Consider the following 15602-nt stretch of genomic DNA (forward strand, 5'->3'; position numbering starts at 1 on the left):
TAAAACTTATGTGAGGGTTGGGGGGGAAGACCCAAAATAGCCAGCATAATACTTAGGAACAAAGTCAGAGGACTGATACCACCCAACATCAAGACTTACTATAAAGCTACAGTAATCAAGACAGCATGGAATTGGTGGAAGAAGAGACATATAAACCAGTGAAACAGAATAGAGATCCCAGATATAGACCCATATTGTAGTCAACTGATCTTTGACAAAGGAGCAAAGGAATTTTATTAGAAAAAGGATAGTCTTTTCAACAAGTGGTGCTGAAAGAATTTGACATCTATAAAAAGAAGTGAATCTAGACATAGACATTATACCTTTCACAAAACTTAAAGTGAATTATGGACCCACTATATTAAAAAAAACAAACTATAAAACTTGTAGAGAATAACAGAAGAAAATCTAGCTGACCTTAGTTTTTTAATATATCACCAAAGCATGATCCATGAAAGAAAAACTTGATAACTTGTACTTCATCAAAATTAAAAACTTCTGCTCTATGAAGGACACTGTTAAGAGAGCAAAAAGGTCACAGACTGAGAGAAAATATTTGCAGAATACATATCTGATAAAGGGCTTCAATCCAAAATATACAAAATACTTTTAAAACTCAATGATAAGAAACTACCCAATTTTTAAAAAATGGGCCAAAGTTTGGACACCCATCCCAAAAGAAGATATGCAAATGGAAAATAAGCATATAAATATGTCATTAAGGAATTGCAGATTAAAACAATGAGGTACCATTTCACACCTATTAGAATGGTTAAAATCTAAAAAATTATCTGACAAAACCAAATGCTGGCAAAGATGTGGAACAACAGGAGTTCATTCACTGCTGATGGGAATGCAAAATTGTACTGCCATCTTGGAACACAGTTTGGCAGTTTCTTTTTTTTTAAAGATTTGTTTATTTGGGAGAGAGAGAGCATGCAAGCAGGAGGGGCAGAGGGAGAGGGAGAGAGAATCCCAAGTAGACTTTGGGCTGAGCACAAAATGTGACACGGGGCTTGATCCTACAGCCCTGAGATCACAACCCAAGCCCAAACCAAGAGTTAGTCGCTTAACTGACTGCACCACCCAGGCACCCCTGGAAGTTTCTTATAAAACTAAATAAACTTGGTCTTTTCATACAATCCAGCAGTATGCTCCTAGGTTTTTATCCAGTTGTGTTGAAAAGTTATATCTGCACAAAAATCTGCACATGAATGTTTGTAGTTGCTTTATTCATAATTGCCAAAACTTGGAAGCAACCAAGATACCCTTCATGGTAAATGGACAAATTATGGTACTTCCATACAGTGGAATATTATTCAGTAAAGAAAAAGAAATGAACTATTAAACCACACACAAAAAAGAAATAACTTTAAATACATATTGCTAAGTGAAAGAAGCCAGTCTATGAACACCACATAATTTATGATTCCAGCTCTATTCTGGAAAAGGCAAAACTATAAAGACAGAGAAAAGATCAATGATTGTCAGGGGTTAGAGTGAGGTAAAATAAGATGGATATGTGAAACAGGAGATTTTAGGCCAGTGAAGCTATTTGGTGTGATACTGTAATGGTGAATACATGAGGTTATGAATTTGGCAAACCCCATAGAACTTTATAACACAAACATTGAAGTTTTAATGTAAATTGTGAACTTTAGGTAATGTGTCAGTATTAACAGTTGTAACAAATGTACCACACTAATGCAAAATGTTAATAGGAGAAACTATATGGGAGAGAGAGGTTTATAAGAACTTCAGTACTGTTACCTCAATTTCTCTGTAAACTCAAAAATGTTATAAAAATCTATTAAGTTTTTAAGGATCCCTTTTTGTTTGTTACACCTTTGTTTCTAATAAACACATGTAAAAATAGTGTCCATCAGTAGGAGATTGGCTTAATGAATTATTACCTCCATACTTGGAAGTATTATGCTCTACAGCCATTAAAATGAAGCTCCATGTGTTATATAAAATGAAATCATTTCTTAAACAAAAGCTTAAAGTATTCTTCAGGATGTGTGTTGTATTTTAACTGAAACTAATGTTCAGGTTGCAAATACTCTTCCGAAACACACACATACCCCTCAGCATACACATTTTGGGAAGGATTTGTAAGAATTAATGGTAGTTACCACTGAGGAGTGGAACTGAAGACTTAGGGGTTAGGAATGAGGCTTATTTAAATTTTTAAAATTCTAGCCATGCTTTGTACTTAATTTTAAATGCCAGTTGTTTTTTTAAGGGTGTCTTTCTCTTCTATCCCCATTTGGTAATAGACCTTTTCCCTGTATTGAAGCCCCAACTTCTCATGTTTCTTGTCTCCCTTGAATCTCCTTTGTTTTATTCAAGCTAGCCTTACTGTTCCATATGTATGGGGAGGGAGGGGTTTGTATATTTTCTAGCTGAATCATTTAGTTCCGACCAAATTGGTTCCTTTCTCTGGTTTTGTATACACATATATGTAACAGATTATGTTCAGTATAGGATGGACCAAAAATGCTTTGTAAAAATTCTTAGTCAAATACTGCAAAATTCAGAATTTTTCATTTTTTTAGAACAAGTGTATTTATTATATACTTAATAACATCCCCCAGAGGATTGAGCAGCATCTCTCCTTCTTTCAAGCACGTTAATAATTCTACAGTGAATATATGAATATTCACAGAAAGTGGGTTTAAAATAAAGAGTATAAAAATCTCCATGTTAGTTTAAGCCAGGTTTTATCAACAAATGAGTTAGGAAAAAAGTTCAATATCTAGGATAATTTTTCAGAATTGTGGATAAGTGATTGTGGACCTGTGTAACTTATTTTTCTTTAATTGTTATCTAATTCATATATCATAAAATTCACCCTTTTAAAGTGTACAAATCAGTGTTTTTTAGTATATTCACAAGGTTATACAGCTATCACCATCTAATTCTGGAACATTTTCTTCACCTCAAAAAGAAACTCCGTACTCATTAGCAGTCTGCCCCATTCCCTCTAGCCCCTGGCCACCACTAACCTACTTTCTGTCTCTATAGATTTGCCTATTTTGGGCATTTCATATAAATCAAATCATTCAATATGTATCATTTTGTGTCTGACTTCTTTCATGTAGCATAATTATTTAGATTTTTATTTATTTGAGAGAGAGAGAGCGGTGGGGGAGGGGCAGAGGGAGAGGAGAGAGAGAATCCTAAGCAGACTCTGTGCTGAGTGCAGAGCCTGACATGGGGCTTGATCTCACGACTCTGAGATCATGACCTGAACAGAAATCAAGAGTCAGATGCTTAACTGACAGAGCCACCCAAGTGCCCCTCACTTAGCGTAATATTATTAAAGGTTTATCCGTGTTGTGCATATAGCAGTACTTCATTCTTTTTTATGGTTGAATAATATTTCACTGTATAGGTAATACCACATTTTGTTTATCCATCGTCAATTGATGGATATTTGGGATGTTTCCACTTTTTAGCTAATAGGAATAATACTGCTATAAAATTCATATACAAGTTTTTGTGTGGATATATGTTTTCAGTTCTGTTAGATATTATATCAAGGAGTGGAATTTCTGGGTCATGTGGCAACTCTATATTTTAAACTGTTTGATGAAATGTCAGACTATTTTCCAAAGTAGCTATATCATTGTATATTCCCATTAGAATCATATGAGGGCTTCAGTTTCTCTACATCTTCACCTGTTATTATCTTTTTCATTATAGCCATCCTAGTGAGTGTGAAATGGTATCTCTTTGTAGGTTTGATTTACATTTTCTTAATAAGTGATGTTGAGCATCTTTTTAGGCACTTATTGGCAATTTTTATATTTTCTTTGGAGAGATACCTATTCATATCCTTTGCCATTTCTAAATTGGGTTGCCTTTTTATTGTTGAGTTGTAAGAATTCTTTATATTCAGGAAACAAATATTTTCTTCCATTCAGTGAATTGTCTTTTCCATTTCTTGATAGTATTCTTTTTTTAATTTATTTTTTTAAATATTATTATGTTAGTCACCATTCATTACATCATTAGTTTTTGATGTAGTGTTCCATGATTCATTGTTTGCGTATAACACCCAATGCTCCATTCAATCCGTGCCCTCCTTAATACCCATCACCGGGCTAACCCATCCCCCCACCCCCTCCCCTCTAAAACCCTCGGTTTGTTGCTCAGAGTCCATAGTCTCTCATGGTTCATCTCCCCCTCCAATTTCCCCCCCTTCATTTTTCCCTTCCTACTATCTTTTTTTTTTTTAACGTATAATGTATTATTTGTTTCAGAGGTACAGGTCTGTGATTCATCAGTCTTACACAATTCACAGCGCTCACCATAGCACATACCCTCCCCAATGTCTATCACCCGGCCATCCCATCCCTCCCACCCCCCACCACTACAGCAACCCTCAGTTTGTTTCCTGAGATTAAGAATTCCTCATATCAATGAGATTATATGATACTTGTCTTTCTCTGAATGACTTATTTCGCTTAGCATAATACCCTCTAGTTCCATCCACGTAATTGCAAAAGGCAAGATTTTGGTTTTTTTGAGGGCTGCATAATATTCCATTTTATATATATGCCACATCTTCTTTATCCATTCATCTGTTGATGGACATCTTGGCTCTTTCCATAGTTTGGCTATTGTGGACATTGCTGCTATAAACAATGGGGTGCATGTACCCCCTCGGATCACTACATTTGTATCTTTGGGGTAAATACCCAGTAGTGCAATTGCTGGGTCGTAGGGTAGCTCTATTTTCAACTTTTCTTGATGGTATTCTTTGAGGCACAAACATTTTTATTTTTGATGATGTCTGATTTATTCTTCTTTTGTTACATGTATTAGGTGTAGGAAACCATAACCTAATCCCAAGTTATGGAGATTTACACTTATGTTTTCTACTAAGAGTTTTATAGTTTTAGTTCTTACATATGGGTCTTTGGACCATTTGGAATTCATTTTTGTATATGGTGTGAGGTAGGATGTCTAACTTCATCTTTGGTATGTGGATATCCATTTATCTGAGCACCATTTGTTGAACCGACTATCCTTTTCCTCACTGAATTTACTTGGTACCTTTGTCAAAAATCAGTTGAACATATATGTACAGTTTTATTTCTGGAATCTCAGTTCATTCCATTGTTCTATATGTCTGTCCAGTGCCACATAGTCTTAATTACTGTAGCTTTGTAGTAAGTTTTGAAATTATGAGGTGTGAGCCCTCCAACTCTGTTGTTCATTTTCAGGGTTATTTTGGCTCTTCTGGGTCCCTTGCATTTCCATGTAAATTTTAGAATCAGCTTGCCAGTTCCTGCAGAGAAGCCAGTTGGGATTTTAATGGAAATTGCACTGAAAATGTAGATCAATTTAGGGAATATTGCCATCTTGGAAATACTAAGTCTGATCCATGAACATGAAATGTCTTTCCATTTATTCAAGTCTGTAATTTCTTTGTACAGTGTTTTGTAGTTTTTGGTTTACAAGTCTTGTACCTCCTGGTTAAATTTACTGCTAAGTATTTTGTTATTGATGCTATTATAAATGGAATTGTTTTTGTAATTTCATTTCAGACTGTACACTGCTAGCGTATAGAATACAACTGATTTTTGTATGTTGATCTTGTATCCTGCAATCTTGTTGAATTCATTTATTTGTTCTAATTGTTTTATTGCAATATTCTTAGGATTTTCTATCTATAAGAAAATGTCATCTGCAAATATATATCTATATAGTTTTATTTTTTTCCAATCTGGACACCTTTTATTTCTATTTCTTGCCTAATTGCCCTTGCTGGAACCTCCAGTGTAGTGTTCAGTAGAAGTGGCAAGAGTGAACATCCTTGGGGCTCCTGGGTGGCTCAGTCAGTTAAGCTGTCAGGTCATGATCCCAGGGTCGTGGGATTGAGCTCCACTGAGTTAGGCTCCCTGTTCAGTGGGGAGCCTGCTTCTCCCTCTCCTCCCTGCTTGTGCTCTCTGTCTCTATTTCTGTCTCTCTCTCTCTCTCAAATAAGTAAATAAGATCTTTAAAAAAAAAAAAGAACAACATTGAACGTCCTTGCTTTTTACTTGATTTTAATGGGAAAGCTTTTAGTGTGTCACCATTAAATATATTATTAGCTGTATAAGTTCTGTAGATGCCCTTAACAGGTTGAGGATTATCCCATGTATTTCTAATTTGGTGTGTGTGTGTGTGTGTGTGTGTGTGTGTGTGTGTTTTATGAAAATGTGTTGCATTTGGTCAAATGCTTTTTCTGTGTCTATTGAGATCATGTGGTTTTTTACCTTTATTCTGTTAAAATATTGTATTATATTGATTGATTTCTTTACATTGAACCAACCTTGCATTCCTTGGATAAATTGCACTTGGTTATGTACATAATTCTTTTTACATGTTGCCAGATATGGTTTGCTAATATTTTGTTCAGGACTCTAGCAGTCATTTTTATAAGGAACATTAGTCTATAGTTTTTATTTTTTGTGATATATTTGGCTGGTTTTAGTATGAGTAATACTGGTCTCATACATTAAGTTGGGAAGTCGTCCTTCCTTTCCTTTCTTTTTTTGGAAAAGTTTGTGAAAGATTAGTGTTAATTATTTTTTGGGAGGAGGTTCCTTTTTAATTTAAATTCAATTAATTAACATATACTGTATTATTAGTTTCAGAGGTAGCGTTCAGTGATTCATCAGTTGCACAGAACACCCAGTGCTCATTACCTCATGTGCCCTCCTTCATGCCCATCACCCAGTTACCCCACCCTCCCACCCACCTCCCCTCCAGCAACCCTCAGTTTGTTTCCCATGCTTAGAGTCTCTTATGGTTTGTCTCCCTCTCTGATTTCATCTTGTTTTATTTTTCCCAGTTTTGCTTCTTTTACTAACCAGAATCATGCTGTATTGTTCTTTGATGTGCTTGTTGGAGATGTTCTCAGCCTAGCACTCCTTTTATCCATTCTATATTCCACAGAATTAGTGTCACTGTTTGGGTTGCTTCATTCTGCTGTTATAATTATGCCCACTTTTGTACACAAACTTGAGCACCGGGGCTGGAATTTGAGGGGAAGAGTGCCAGTTTGAGCCCTTGGCAATTTGAGCTGAAGGCGTGTTGACTTGGCATTGAGCAGGTGGCAGGCTGTGTAGGCTGACTCGGGCAAGAGGGCGGCTGGACTGTGAATTTGGGACCCAAAGGCCGATGGCATCGTGTGTGACAGGGACGTGGCTGGTTTTGCTTTTAACTTTTATTTTTCTGGGAAACTCTATCTCTCCTTCTATTCTAAATGGAAGCCTTGCTGGATAGAGTATTCTTGGCTGTAGAGTTTTTCCTTTTAGCACTTGGAATTTATCATGCTGCTCCCTTCTGGCCTGCAGAGTTTCTGCTGAAAAACCCACTGATAGCCGTATGGGGTTTCCCTTGTATGTCACTGCTTTCCTTTGTAACACTACAAATAAAATATTTTTAAAGAATCTCCTGTGGAATTCACAGTACTGATGACCAGACATACTTTGCTCATCAAAACTTTTTGGGGAGCCATATTAATAAAACTACTTAAAATATTATTTTAGGGAAAATCCTAGGAGTTTTAACAAAGTGCTGAGATAAAGTTCAGTAGCTTAGCATCATGGGAGCCATTTAAGGAACTATAATAATAAAATTCAGTGTTACTAAAAAAAAAAAACTTGTATGAAACAAACATAAATATGCTCAAAAATGGGAGTGCAAAACCTGTTTTAGTGATATTAAACTTGATCTGATGAGCTATTATCTTATGCCAACCTTCACAAATTAAAATTTGGTTTTAAATATCACTCTCTTTAAAATATCAAAATAATGAAGTTTGAAATTTTGTACTTACCTCTATTAAGTAATTTTGGCTTCCATACATGACATATTGAGGAGCAAGACTATAAATCATGTAGCTGGTGTGAAGGACAATTAGCAGAAGTATCATGCAAAGAAATAAGAGTGCCTGGGGCCTGGTTCTACCTCTTCTAATTTTATATAGCTGGAAAGAAAAAAGTAACAATATTTCAGCAATATGCTTTATTTGTAAGGCACTAAGTTCTGCTTGTGTGTTAGAGGTAATGAATACAGTTCAACCAACCATTTCTTTTTCTAAAATAAATATTAAGAATTCTTAATCATTTCAAATGATTATGACAATGACAGACAATTCTTTCTCTGTAAAGCTTTTAGTTTTACATTTATGGTTATTTTAAAATCACAGCAAAGCATCTATATTCAAAGGATTCTATAAATGATCCATGAAAAACTCAAGACCTAGAGAATATATTATATGTTAGTATTCACCTGGTTTGTTTCCAGACAAATCTTCTAAATTTATTATGTAATAGCATCTGTTAGAAGTTTATAGAGCTAAGAAGAATTATGAACAACCACTAATGCTACCTAAAGATTAGAGGAATGAGTTTAAACTATAAGTATTACTAATATATTTGTGGTTTTACATAATATTACTACACAAGAACAGACATGTCATGCATTTATAAATACTCATTTCTGTGAGATACTCATGACATCCTCATACTCTGTTATAAATTCTAGTTTATCATAATTTATATTAATCTGACTGTAAATACTTTCATATATATTTATACTAAAGGGAAACTAAAATGTGATAATAAATACAATAAGCCAGAGGACTTGCTTCATTTCAATGGCAGAGCACATTTGTATTTTAGCAACTAAGAAATCACTACCCTGTTTTATTAACAGATTTTAGTACAACAGAGAGTAAAAGAACTATCCAAATCTGCATAGGATGACAATATGAACACCTAAAAATTGAGATTTCCCAGTTTCCCTTACATCTAGTTGTAGCTAACAGTGATAAAATATTAAACATCAAAAGGAAAGAAGTCTGCTGCGGACTTTTGGGAAAATGTTGCTTTATTGATAATAAGTATTTTTTTTAATGGAAAATGAACAGGATAAATGAAGCTGTAGCAGCCATATTACAATCATGAGGGAGAAGCCAAGAGCATTACAGAGATGTTGGACTTGACATTTTTGAGGTACAAAGCAATGCTAGATTTTTAAAAATTTTCACAGCAAGAAATCTTTTATTAGTTCAAACCATTATTTAACTGAGTTTTCTTTTACTCACATGTGGAAGTAATCTCTACCCGAATTATCTTCATTTTGAAAAAAAAATTTTTTTTAGATTTATTTATTTATTTGAAAGAGATTGAGAGAGAGAGAGCATGAACAGGGGGTAGGAGCAGAAGAAGAGGGAAAAGCAGACTCCCTGCTAAGCAGACAGCCTGATACGGGGCTTGATCCCAGGACCTAGAGATCATGACCTGAGCTGAAGGCAGATGCTTAGTCAACTGAGCCACCCAGGTGCCCCTTGAAATTCTTAATCTATCTCAAAATGAGTGTAAGAAGAAAATAACCCTTCTCCAATCATATAGCAATTTTAACTTCTAGCAGGAAGGGCCATCTATTGAGCTACAGTGTATTCATTTGTACTTCAATGTGTTTCCATGCAGCCAAACACTAAAGAAAATAATGTAACTTCTAGACCAGGGTTTCTCAACCTTGGGACTATTGACATTTTGGGCTGGTTAAGTCTTTGTTATGAGAGGCTGCTCTGTGCAATCCAGAATGTTTAGCAGAATCTCTGGTCTCTACCCACTAGACACCAATAGCACCCACTAGTTTTTTGGGTTGTTGTTGTTGTTTTACTGTGGAAGGAGCCGAGATGCCCTTCAACAGATGAATGGATTAAGAAGATGTGGTCCATATACACAATGGACTATTACTCAGCCATCAGAAAGGATGAATACCCACCATTTGCATCGACATGGATGGAACTGGAAGGGATTATGCTAAGTGAAATAAGTTAATCACCCACTAGTTTTAACAACTGAAAATATCTCCAGACACAGCCAAATGTATGCAGGGGGCAAACTTGCCCATTTAAAAACCACCACTTAGGCAAAAAGCACCTTTATGCTAACGTGAAGTGAAAAAGCTAGTACTTCAGGGCGCCTGGGTGGCTCAGTTGTTAAGCATCTGCCTTCGGCTCAGGTCATGATCCCAGGATCCTGGGATCGAGCCCCGCATCGGGTTCCCTGCTCGGCGGGAAGCCTGCTTTTCCCTCTCCCACTCCCCGCTGCTTATGTTCCTGCTCTTGCTATCTCTCTCTCTGTCAAATAAATAAATAAAATATTTAACAACAAAAAAAGAAAAAGCTAGTGCTTCCTTTCAAGATATTTACAACTTTTATATTATAAATCTAAGTTAACTTGGAGATGGACTTATGTACAAAATGATGAAAAAGATCAAAATAATATTGTTATACTTACTCTAACCCAAAAGAACCATATGCCAATATTTCGAATTCCCGCCATTGAAGTAAAAATAAAGTACATAATAATAATTGTTATAAGAACATAATCAAGAGGAAACACCTGAAAAAAAATAAAATTTAATTTAATGCACAAACGATAGGGGTTCTAGAAGTCATATAAAATTATGAAAATGAAACTTCATTATTCATATTTGACAAATGTTTAAAATATCAGCCTTGATTTTGATAGGCTACTATGATAATACCAAAAAAAAAAAAATCCTCCAAAAAACAATTACTAAATTGTTACAAATTGCTTAGTACCATTATCCTAATAAAAATCCTATAACAAATTAAACTAAAATTACATTTATACATGGAATAAAAGACTTCATTAAAAATTAAAAATAGGAATTGATTGGAAACGTTCATCTTAGGTATTATAACATATCCCAAATCAAATTATGTATAAGAGTTCAGCAATATATCAATATAATCTTTAAAGTAATATATCAATGTGGAAGTTACACGTAAATGAAGAGCCAAATCAGCAGAGGGCACAAGCATATATTGCCAAATATTAATAGTTTGTTAACATAATAATGTGACAGAGTGTGAGAATGTTTGCTGAGGAATAAAATGACTGATTTTTTTTTTTTTTTTACTCACTGTTTGTAGTACAGGCAAAAGCATATTCAGTGGATTACTCAGGTTAGCTCCAAAAATTATAAAACCAGAATCTATTCCAGCTGAATGAAGGGCTTTATCCAAACTAAAACAACAACAAAAATTATAAGGAGTGAATTTATATGTTGTACTAGCATATTTTCAATTAACTTAGAAAAAATATCATAAGTTAAGCATGTAGAATGAACAGAGTCAAAGAAAACCATGGGTAACAAATTAAACCTCATTTAAGTATCTTACAGATACTGTTCAACTGAAATAGAACAAAGAAATACTGTCTATTATTGCACATTTTTAGTCATTCTTTGAGTTAATGCTGTAGAATACTTCAAGTAAAATAGCTAAAGATGAATACGCTACACTAATGGAATCAAGTATGGAAAATGTATAACATCACAGGATGTGTGCTTTAGAAAATATGTATACTACACTTACTTTGACAGGAAGAGAGAAATTATAAACAGCAAAGCAACTAAGATGAAAAATACTCCCCAAATGATCTAAAAGTAAAAAAAAAAAATTCATTAAAATACAGTTCTAGAAGTTGATATTAAAAGCACAAAACCGTTATGCTCAATATGAATTGCAAGCATATGACAATGATCTAAATAAAATGATCCAAGATATATTGTAATTTAGTATATAATCCTAGACATTTGTCATCTAAATTTTCATTATGAGACTGTTTGACTGAAAACACATACTCAAGAGACAAAGTATTTAAAAGTCTTCATTAGTAAGTAAACAAATGAGACTCTGCTAGGTCATATAAAAGGTTTATATTCAGTTACAATGAAATATAAACTTCAAAGATAACTGAAAAGGACATTAAGGGGCGCCTGGGTGGCTCAGTCATTAAGCATCTGCCTTCGGCTCAGGTCATGATCCCAGGGTCCTGGGATCAAGTCCCACATCGGGCTCCCTACTCCACGGGAAGCCTGCTTCTCCCTCTCCCACTCCCCCTGCTTGTGTTCCCTCTCTCACTGTGTCTCTCTCTGTCAAGTAAATAAAAATCTTAAAAAAAATAAATTTAAAAAGTACATTAAGACTTACATACACATACAAAAAACCAAAACCATGAAAGTCATCAGGTTATATAAACCTGTTATTAAAAAAGGGAACTTGGAACATTTCCCACAGAATTTTTAAACACATATACACATACACACATACATATGTATATACATACATATATATACACATGCACATACATACATATAATTTATAGCTTTTGTCTACATGTTTTGTGTATATGTATGTGATATATTTATTGTAGTATATATATCACATACCATGGCCCAGAAAAGTCTGTATAACTGCTACCATTCCTGAAATATAGAGTATTAATAGCACTGAAGAAACTGTCATGTTAAACAATATTTCTGGGAAGAAATGTATTAAGCATTGTAATTGGTAGAATACATTTCCTTCTCCCATATGAACTTTGTATTAGAGATAGTAGAAAACAAGCAAAAATTTTTTGGAACCTGGTCTCTAAGGAATAAAAAAGGGCTGAAACCTACATTAGTAATAACCCAGGCTCTTTTTTTTCCCTGACATCTTCCTTAAGTTCTTGCAACGAGTAGGCTGAAGAGTCCACAAAGTCAGAACAAAAAAACCAAGATTCTGATTAAGCACAGTTAAGTGTTTTTGGCTTCCCTTTGGACTGGAATTGATAGGAATAGATGGAAAATATCATGTATGTAAGGGTATTTTTCATCTTATTCCACATAATTGCTCAAGTATACTTTAGAATTCTGTCAGGATAAATGAAGTAAAATAGTAACACATCATCCTACCCCACATATAAAGATGAATTTTGGAATAAATTTTAGGCTGAGTTCTAGGAAATTCTTCAGTTCTGAAAGAGTGCCTCTGGAACCATTGGGAAAGAAAATTGGCAAGAGAGGACCAAAAAGGATATAGTCATTACCTGAAATAGAAAACACTGCTTGTACCCATTTTACATACTGGAATTTCACATGAGAATTCATTCATTTAAAAAGGTATCACTGCTGGTATGCCTGGGTGGCTCAGTCTGTTGAGTAGCTGACTCTTGACTTCAGCTAAGTCATGATCTCTGGGTCGGGTCATGGGCTCGAGCCCCATATCAGGCTCCCTGCTCAGCATGGAATCTGCTTGTCCCTCTCCCTCCCCTTCTGCCCCCGACCCCCACTTGCAGTCACATGCTCTCTCTTTCTAAAAGAAATAAATCTTAAAAAAAAAAAAAAAGGTCTCATTGCTAAGGAAGTTTGAAGTGACTCTACAGTAACAAAAGTTCATTAGTAGAAGGTATAAAAGAGCTTACACAATCTTTTTCTACTAGATTTGAGCACCTTTATTCGATACCAAGGTGAATCAGAAGACAATATAATTACACTGAGGATCTACAACTAAAACATATTATTTCCTAACAGGCTGCTAATAAGAAATAGCTTGTAACATGAGGACGTATAACTGCCAGATGCCAATTAGTAGTACAAAGACCTAACACAGAAGTAGCAGAAGTTAAAATTCCCTTTCCCTGATGTCCATTTGGGGAGAGAATAAAAAAGGAAAAAAAATCTGGGACTATTTTCCCAACCTGTTAGGATGAATGACCCACAGTTAAACTGTTTAATCACAGCTACCTAATACAATAGAGAATGTAAAAACTGTAACTTTTATAAAAACCAAGAAAACAACATATATAAATGAGAACTTAAATTAGCACTTCCAGAATCTTGTCAATGATGACCACCTTGAACTGACCTAAATATTCCACTCTTAGCTATAATGTCAATTTGAAATAAAGATTAAGCTATAGAGGTGACATCAGTAAAGAGAGAGGGATAAGAACCTCTGAAAATCCTCTCCTCCATAAAAGCAATGAAAAAACTGACATAAATTGTCAGGATCAACTTTTTCAACACTAGGGAAATTTACCAAAGCCATGCAACAATTCAAGGACATTTATCCAAGAAAAATGACTGAATCTCAGTAAGAATACAGAGCATTATGGCATTTTAACTTGTTGTAGTCCCAATCACTTCTCTCTAGTGTACTGTAGCCTTGAAAGATAGCCTGTAAAAGCCAGAAGCCTAGCAGCCACCTGAGGAAACAGAAAGGGAATAGAGCTCTTTCAAAGTCTCATTCCCAGAGAATTGTTATTATTTGACTTGCTGGGTAATTCCATAGAAGATCTCACTTGCAAGGCCGTCTGTTTGACAAGAACTGGAGCTCATACAATACAAAACTTTTTCTCCAGGAGTGTCTGTCAAAAAATTACAGGCAACCAATAACACTATGGCCACAAGAACTGGTCAGTAACAGGCAAAAAATAAACTAACCAAAAAGATTAAAATGGAAACCTAGGAAATGAGATGTCCATAGAGGCTTTGAAAAATTTCCACATATTCCTAGGAATGTAGAAGGCCCTATACATGCCCAGGGCTGTGTGCATACTCAGCAAAGATCTGAGAAGGTTTAAACTCCCACTTCTGATTAACCTTGAGGCTCTGCACAAGCAGGAAGTGAAGGCTAAGGCATAGTTGCAAAGTGCCTGCCTGAGTGTTGAAGTAGTATCTCAAAACACATACACTGCCCTTCAGCAAAGATTAGGAGGCTTATTGGTTTGAGGTTCAATGATTGGTTCAATCATTAACTAAGCTAACCAAGCAGAGACTTCAGTGACCACATACAACAAAGAATATAGACTTCACAGAATTAGTTCACAAAAGTCACAAAACAAACAGCAAAGAATAATAATAGCAAACCTGGGGAGAGGGGGGAATCTGATCTCCAGAGTTACCACATTATATCATTTAAAATTTCCCAGGTTTTAAGAAAAAAATTAAGAGACATGCAAAGAAACAAGAAAACATGGTCAACACAGAGGGGGAAAAAAAAATCAATAGGCAATGTCTTTGAGAAAGCCCACTGGATTTACCAGACAAAAACTTTAAATCCAGTGTTTTAAATGTGTTCAAAGAACTAAAGAAAATCATGACCTAAGAACTAAAACAAAATATGAAAACAATGTCTCACTAAATAAAGAGAAATTATAAAAAAGAAGTGAATTGAAATTCTGGAGTTGAAATGGCCATGAACATTTCACCAGAAGGGTTAAACAGCAGATTTGAGCAGGACAGAAGGAAAAAAATGATCGAACTTGAAGATAAATCAACTGAGATGATCAAGTCTGAGGAAGAGAAAGAAAAAAACAATGAAATAAAGTGAACAGAGCCTCAGACACATGTGACACCATGAAGCATAAGTTCAATGGGATTCCCAGAAAAAGAGGAGGTAAAAGGGCAAAAAGAATAAGAAATAATGGGCAAAAGCATTCTAAATTTGATGAAAAATAACCTATGTATCCAAGAAACTCAACAAACTCCAAGAGGAATAAATTCAAAGACATCCACACCTAGACATGCATCTATGTAGGGAAGGGCAAATCAGATATCTTCAAAGAAGCAAGCAGGAAGAGATCATCATGTAAAACAGATTCTCAGCAAGATTAACAGCTAATTTCCTATCAGAAACCATGCAGGCCAGAAAAGAGTGGGAAAACAATTTAGATACACCTAGAATAAATGAACAAATTCCTAGAAAGACGCAAATTACCAAAACTGATTTT

At 35.0% G+C, this 15602-nt stretch overlaps 1 protein-coding gene and 1 long non-coding RNA gene across 2 annotated transcripts in view; one reads left to right on the top strand and one right to left on the bottom strand.

Moving 5' to 3' along the window:
- LMBRD1 (LMBR1 domain containing 1) overlaps positions 1 to 15602 on the top strand; it is a 127605-nt gene that overhangs the window by 81291 nt on the left and 30712 nt on the right. The window lies entirely within an intron of this gene.
- LOC116635501 lies at positions 7818 to 11508 on the bottom strand. The gene is made up of 4 exons (XR_004300181.1): positions 11420 to 11508; positions 10967 to 11069; positions 10314 to 10418; positions 7818 to 7987 (listed from the first exon to the last, which is right to left on the bottom strand). It is a non-coding gene; the product is annotated as an uncharacterized LOC116635501 (long non-coding RNA).

This window comes from Phoca vitulina, unplaced genomic scaffold (assembly GCF_004348235.1).
Source record: "Phoca vitulina isolate PV1807 unplaced genomic scaffold, GSC_HSeal_1.0 scaffold11, whole genome shotgun sequence".
Taxonomy (NCBI): Eukaryota; Metazoa; Chordata; class Mammalia; order Carnivora; family Phocidae; genus Phoca; species Phoca vitulina.